The sequence below is a fragment of the Sinocyclocheilus anshuiensis genome, unplaced genomic scaffold (assembly GCF_001515605.1).
Source record: "Sinocyclocheilus anshuiensis isolate Anshui unplaced genomic scaffold, SAMN03320099.WGS_v1.1 scaffold447, whole genome shotgun sequence".
Classification (NCBI taxonomy): Eukaryota; Metazoa; Chordata; class Actinopteri; order Cypriniformes; family Cyprinidae; genus Sinocyclocheilus; species Sinocyclocheilus anshuiensis.
The window spans coordinates 1,800,330-1,808,597 of record NW_015552615.1 but is presented as its reverse complement, the minus strand read 5'-3'; the positions used below and the strand labels follow the sequence as shown (position 1 = coordinate 1,808,597).

Below are 8,268 nucleotides of genomic sequence, written 5' to 3'. Positions count from 1 at the left end.
CTAATTTTCATTTTTGGGTGAACTAACCCTTTAAATGTGAAATTAAAACCGCCAGTAGGTGGCAGCAAGTCACTGTTAAGTGAGTCATTGCGACTGAACCGAATAATTTAAACGGTTGATTAATTCAGGAACGAAACACTGTCGTGTTGCTCAGAGACACAAAACAGTGCTGTGTTTGGGATTATTTTTTGTTGCCGAAATAGAGCAAAAACAGGCAATATGGTGTCTAAACCGTAAGTCTCTTAATATTAACTTCTTGTTTATTGAACTGTTGCATAAAATCAGTATCACATTTGTAATCATGCTGATTTTGAGGTGAAAACTGGCACTCTTCGTGTGATATCGACTAACTTCCTTTCTGTGGTATTTTTATGTATAACTGTATGGGGTGTGTGTGTGTCACAGAGACCGAATGAGACAATCAACATGAATGGCACTTAGTCTTTCACAAAACAGCTAAAAGGGACATCATAACTAGCCACCATATTGATTTACGGTCTTAAATATGTCCAGCGTTTATCGGGTTGTGTGTCAGTAATAATGGTCCATGGGGAAACACAGTGTTCCGTGTGTATTTACAGTACATGGACTAAACGAAGCCTCGATGATTTTTTGTATTCGAGTCACTCGATGAATCGTTTCAGCCCTAATTTCCAGCATCATTACTCCAGTCTTCAGTGTCACATGATCCTTCAGAAATCATTCTATCATGCTGATTTGCTGCTCAAGAAATATTTCTGATTATTATCAATGTTGAAAACAGTTGTGCTGCTTCATATTTTTGTGGAAACCATGATACATTTTTTCAGGATTCTTTGATGAATAAAAAAGTTCAAAATACGGCATTTATTTGACATACAGTAGAATATTTTGTAACATTCTAAATGTCTTTACTGTCACTTTTGATCAATTTAATGCACCCTTGCATGAATAAAGGTATGACTTTCTTAAAAGAAAATCCTATTGACCCCAAACTTTTAAATGGTAGTGCATATACCATACTGAATGATTACAATATTCATGTGCCGGGATTTACAGTATACGTACTCCAACATACCTCAATAAATACTGTAGCAATACATGCACAACAAAGTGTGGTATAACCATGAAGTGATGCATTAATAATTATGAAAAGTTATGCTGTTTTAATAGACTATAATATTTATGTATTTTAATGCATTATTTTATTTATTTTGGTATAATTAGTAGGTTTACTAGTAATACAGGTATTAGTAATACTATAGACGGATAGTTTCAATGGATGCGAGTTGTGTGTATGTATGTATGTATGTATGTATATATGCACACACACATATACACATATATATGGAAGGTTTGATAGAAATGTCCTGCAGTCAGTAAGTGACTGTAAGTGCAGCAGTCGGTCGTCTTCATCAGGTCCAGCAGTAATGCGTCTGTATTGGCTCTCGCTGGACGCTGCTGTACATCTGGATGTGATTACAGCTATCCGGGAGGTGGGGGTGTTTGAGGGGGGTGTTGCCTGTGTAAGAGGGACTCCTGGTCTCAGTCGGATAGTTTGAGTGGATGTGAGTTAGATTAAGCGTGAACAAAGACAGGATGAGTGTGCGTGATTTAGCGTGACTCAGACCCCGGAGAGAACAGCGATGAATCAAGTCACTGTTAAGTGAGTCATTGCGACTGAACCGAATAATTTAAACGGTTGATTAATTCAGGAACGAAACACTGTCGTGTTGCTCAGAGACACAAAACAGTGCTGTGTTTGGGATTATTTTTTGTTGCCGAAATAGAGCAAAAACAGGCAATATGGTGTCTAAACCGTAAGTCTCTTAATATTAACTTCTTGTTTATTGAACCGTTGCATAAAATCAGCATCACATTTGTAATCATGCTTATTTTTAGAGGTGAAAACTGACACTCTTTGTGTGATATTGACTCACTTTTTTTCTGTGGTATTTTTATGCATAACTATATGGGGAGTGTGTCTGTGTGTGTGTCACAGAGAGAGAATAAGACAATCAACATGAATGGCGCTTAGTCTCAGCTAACTTTGGGACATCATAACTAGCCACCATATTGATTTACGGTCTTAAATATGTCCAGCGTTTATCGGGTTGTGTGTCAGTAATAATGGTCCATGGGGAAACACAGTGTTCCGTGTGTATTTACAGTACATGGACTAAACGAAGCCTCGATGATTTTTTGTATTCGAGTCACTCGATGAATCGTTTCAGCCCTAATTTCCAGCATCATTACTCCAGTCTTCAGTGTCACATGATCCTTCAGAAATCATTCTATCATGCTGATTTGCTGCTCAAGAAATATTTCTGATTATTATCAATGTTGAAAACAGTTGTGCTGCTTCATATTTTTGTGGAAACCATGATACATTTTTTCAGGATTCTTTGATGAATAAAAAAGTTCAAAATACGGCATTTATTTGACATACAGTAGAATATTTTGTAACATTCTAAATGTCTTTACTGTCACTTTTGATCAATTTAATGCACCCTTGCATGAATAAAGGTATGACTTTCTTAAAAGAAAATCCTATTGACCCCAAACTTTTAAATGGTAGTGCATATACCATACTGAATGATTACAATATTCATGTGCCGGGATTTACAGTATACGTACTCCAACATACCTCAATAAATACTGTAGCAATACATGCACAACAAAGTGTGGTATAACCATGAAGTGATGCATGAATAATTATGAAAAGTTATGCTGTTTTAATAGACTATAATATTTATGTATTTTAATGCATTATTTTATTTATTTTGGTATAATTAGTAGGTTTACTAGTAATACAGGTATTAGTAATACTATAGACGGATAGTTTCAATGGATGCGAGTTGTGTGTATGTATGTATGTATGTATGTATATATGCACACACACATATACACATATATATGGAAGGTTTGATAGAAATGTCCTGCAGTCAGTAAGTGACTGTAAGTGCAGCAGTCGGTCGTCTTCATCAGGTCCAGCAGTAATGCGTCTGTATTGGCTCTCGCTGGACGCTGCTGTACATCTGGATGTGATTACAGCTATCCGGGAGGTGGGGGTGTTTGAGGGGGGTGTTGCCTGTGTAAGAGGGACTCCTGGTCTCAGTCGGATAGTTTGAGTGGATGTGAGTTAGATTAAGCGTGAACAAAGACAGGATGAGTGTGCGTGATTTAGCGTGACTCAGACCCCGGAGAGAACAGCGATGAATGAGGGATTCGCGCGCAGGGAGTTTCGCCCTCTGACGACATCCGTGTGTTTGAACAGGACCATGTTCTTTTCAAAGTGAGTAAAGTTTTTTTTTGGCAATTATGAAAGGAAAAAACTTTGACAGCAATATGTTTTCTTTTACTAGTCCCTGATTTTTTAAAGGATTATCAAAGTGGACACTGTTCTGTATTATTTTCAGTTCTAAGTTCTGATTGGATGAGCTGCGTTCGAAGCCAGTGTAAACATACGTGTGACCGCACATTATAGTCGAATGCTGTATTAATGCATCAAGTTGCAGACTGCAGTTGCTAATTAACCATGTTACTTGGTGGAATAATTGTTTATTATTATTAATATTAAAATAATAACAACAACCATAAATAATTTACTGAACATCAGTGTCTTTTTGTACAGTGTGTTTTTGGTATAGTTTATATAATATTATATGTATTGCTATTTTGAATTAGTTTTTTTATATTTTCAGTTTTCATTTTAATTTTAGTTCATGTTTTAGTAATTTTGTTATATGATTTTGTCATTTTTATTTTCTTATTTAGTTTTTTAGTAGTTTCTGTTTGACTTTACCTTTACAATTTTATTTAGTATTTAATATTTATATTTTATACAACAGTTTGTTCTGGTTCTCAAATCTGATTGGTTGAGAACCGTGAGATATTGTACTGGTATCGCTACAGGAACGCCCTTTCACAATTTTGTATCACTCCGCTTGTTCTAGCCAGGTCTATGTTTTTTTTTTTTTTTTATTCACTGAGTTAATCGTAGATTACGTTAGTTAATATAAGAAGAAACGTCTAGCTTCACGGTCTCTCTCTCTCTCTCATTTGGATGCACGTCTTGCCGGCGTTGTCGCATTGTTTCTCTCTTATAACCTCATTTTTCTCACTAATAACCTAACTGAAGCAGCACATGCCCTTGTTTTTAATTAATAATTTACATTTTATTTATTATTTAATATACATATACTTATTTAATATTTATATTTTATGTATATTTACATTTGATATTTTTATTTATTTTTTATTTTATTTCAGTTTTTTTTATTATATTTAATAGTTTTAACAATAACATACTGCTGATTTTAGTTTACGTTTTAGTAATTGTACTTTTGTCATTTTTAATTAATAATTTACATTTTATTTATTATTTAATATACATATACATATACTTATTTTATTTTTATATTTATTTCATAGTTTTAGTCAACAGTAACAATGCTGCTGATGTAAGACAGTGTGTATTACTGTATTAATCATATTGTAGTGCATATGCCATATAATATGAAAAACGTCTCTTGAAAATTCTCTTTAAAGAAGAAACAGGGCGACTCTTATTAGTTAGAGACAAACCAGAATCTGTAACACCAACCTGCAAGTGCATGTTCATGTTTACAGAGGTCAAGGTCAAGTCTTGAGCTGCTAATTAGGACTTCCAAAGGTCTACAAAGGTTTTTCTTCCTTTTGAAGTGTAGGATATTTTATTAGTCAGTTTACTGTTGGGGTAACTGTGCTTGTTTGAATTGGTCACCTGGTAAATAGCTCAAGACTCGACATGATCCTTCTTCCCCCAGCGTATTGTGTCACGAGTGGATTGAATCCATTTTTTCTCCAATATGGGTGTAACTCAAAACATAGTCTCAGCTGATATGAGTGCTGAACGCTGGGAGTTGTCACAAAGCCCCAGATGCTTTTCATATGGACTAAAGTTGGGAGGAGAACATAACTGCTTAATATTTCAAGCCCAACAAAACCTCTCCACCCAAAGTCATTTTTTTCTTAATTTTTTTTGTTTTTAATCACAATGAATACAAATGAACCAGCCAACTTGAACTATAGCCAGGAATAACAATGCTTTAAGATTCTGTCATCAAATATTGGTCTTCCAGTCAAATTTAGTAAACTGAGCTGACTAGCTTTACATGCACTGCTCCATTCTTCACAAAGACCCCAAAGGAGCTGTTAGAAGTTATGGGCCCACTGCAGCCTCTATTCCTGTCCACACTTGAGACTTTTGTGAGAGTGAAACCCAGTTCAAACATACTAGACTAAGTTACTTAGAGTTCTTAGTTTCTTATCACATAGATTTTACTCAGGCTCCCTGTATTTAGTAGTTATTAATTAACACATTATTAGAGAAACAAGAGCACCTTTTGTCTCCAAGCGTCTCATTATCAGACTTCTGACTATTGTCATAAAGACTAGTCCATTTATGCACTATCAATTATTTTTCACACAGACTAAATATATAGCAAACAGTTTTGTATCAGCATTTGCTGAAAATATAGTGTTACTTAATACTGGAAATAAATGGCACAACTTACATTGAAAAATAAATAAGCCCATGCACTGTAAAAAAAAAAAAAGTGTAATTTTTAAAGAAAAATACTGCAATCACTGTAAAATAATGTCGGGCTGAAGAAAAATAAACAATTTTCACTCAGAAATTGCTAGTAAATTTCACAACTAATTACAAAGAAACAGCAAATAAAATTGATATATATCAAATTTTATATATGATTTTTGCAAGTAAAAAATATGAATTACCTTATAAATTATGGTGAAAACCAGTAAATAGACGGAATTTAATTTGGGAATTAAATACTGGATTACCTTAATAATGGAAAATAGAATTTCTAATAAAAACACTTTGTATTTTTTACAGAAAATACTGTAATCACTGTAAAATTACATTTTATGTAATTTTACATTTACATTTAGTCATTTAGCAGACGCTTTTATCCAAAGCGACTTACAAATGAGGACAATGGAAGCAATCAATACTAACAAAATATCAATGATAAGCAAGTGCTATAACAAGTCTCAGTTAGCTTAACGCAGTACACGTAGCAAGGTTTGTTTTTAAATCATATAATAAATAAAAAGAAAACAGATAGAATAGAAAAAGAATAGAGAAAGAGGCCTTTTTTGCTTTTGTTAATTGTATAATAAATAAAAAGAAAACGAATAGATAGAATATAAAATGATTAGAAAAGCTAGTGTTAGTTTTTTTTTTTTTTTTTCTTGAAGATGGTTTAGGACTCAGCTGCTGGGATTGAGTTGGGCAGGTCATTCCACCAGGAGGGAACAGTTGATGTAAAAGTCCGTGAAAGTGATTTTGTCTTTGGGATGGCACTTTTAGATTCGAAATGTCAAATATATGATTTTTGCAAGTATAAAAATATGAATTGCTGTATAAATTACGATGAAAAACAGTAAAAAGACAATGAATTATGGGAATTAAATATTTGATTGCTTAATAATGGAAAATAGAATTCTTAATAAAATATACAGTAAATAGACAGTGAATTATGTTAATTAAATATGATTAATTAATGGAAAATAGAATCCTCAATAAAAACTCTAATTTTTACAGAAAAACACTGTAATCACTGCAAAACATGTAAAATATGTAAATCTAAATCATATGGTTCTTACAAGTAAAAAAATATGAATTACTGTATGGTGAAAAACAGTAAAAGGACATTACCAGAAATCCCTGCATGACACATCACATATGATTATATTTCATATAATCAAATCATTTTGTTTCTTCTTATTTTTAATATGAGTAATGCATATTAGGGTGTTTTATGTTGCATTTTCTGTTATTTAATTAATGTTTATTGCATTATTTTATTTTTGTCATGTGCACCATGTTTTATAGACAGTTTATGATTCATCGTTTGGCTTTGTTTTACCACCTGTATTATCATGATGGTTGTCAGTACATTTTAATTTAAAAATAGATTCTGATACTTCAAGTAGATTGGTATATATGTTAACATTAAATCATTTTAGGAAATATGTGGTTCTATAGGTTGACAAACAGTTGGTAAACAGGCACAAATATGCCATCTTGTAATACCTGTATCATTGTCACAGTCAGAGCTTTACTGTAAATAGGACAAGACTTTTTTTTACAGTGTGCACTGCAAAGCTGCTAAAGTAACTAGCTGTATTTCTTACGTTGTCGTCTTTTTCCATTTCAAACTCGTACCTTTTGGGCTGTGTTTTCTCGGCGGCTGTGATGAATGATTTCCTGAGTTATCTGGCGGTTTCCACTGAATGTTCAGATGAGATTGATGGCACCGTTGCCCATTCTGGAGACCACAGCGGTTCCTCAGCCCAATATAGAGACAGCAAGTGTTTCCTGAGAGAGGGAACATTTTATTACTGAGAGTGAGTGTGATGAAGCAAAGCTTCCCTCAGCCCTGTTCTGTTCTCAGACATCAGTCACAGCGTTTGTGTGATCAACCTCAGCTTATGTCTGTATGTTTGAGGTTCAGCTAAATGCACTTGTCTACAGTGGTATTTTAGTATTATTTATACACTACAGTATTATAGTATTTATAAATATTTTGAATTAGCTTTTATTTTTTTATCTTATTTTTATTTTTATTTTTTTATTTTTTTTAATATGCTCTATATATACTTTTATTCTCTTTTTCAAATATTTTTGGTTTAATTTATTTTTATTTCAGTTTTAGTAATTTGAATACTTCAACTTTTAATTCAGTTAGTTGCCAAGTCAGCATTTCTAATTTCTGCTCATTTTTAAACATTTTTCTTAGCTATCTAACATTTTGTATTTTATTAAAATTTTTTCAATGAATGATCATTTTTAAAGTTGCATTTTATTACTTAAAAGCATACATTTTTATATGCTTTTATTTTTTTATTCATTTTTTAAAATCTTAGCATTCATTTATTTTTTTATTTCAGTTTTAATTTGAGTAATTTTAGTACTTTTATGTCAGTTAATTGCCAAGACAACATTTCAAATTTTCACACATTTAGTTTTTCGTGTTTTTCTTATCTAATATTTATATTTTATTTTATTTTAACTTCAAACAAGTAACCTGGCAACCACCTAGTGCACCTTAGCAACTGCTTTGACATTTACCTAGAATGCATTAACCTTATTACAATGAGTTTTTCACATTTTTTTAAATTGTTTTTGTTTTTATATTTTAGCTTTAATTAATTTTTTTATATTTTATTTATATTCTTTTTATTGTATTATTTTATTTATATATATATATATATATATAT

The 8,268-nt window shown here is 32.2% G+C and overlaps 1 protein-coding gene across 6 annotated transcripts in view; it reads left to right on the top strand.

The window, feature by feature from the left end:
- The window catches only part of nav1b (neuron navigator 1b), a 108,890-nt gene that overhangs the window by 55,614 nt on the left and 45,008 nt on the right, over positions 1–8,268 (top strand). The gene's annotated exons all lie outside the window — the stretch shown is intronic.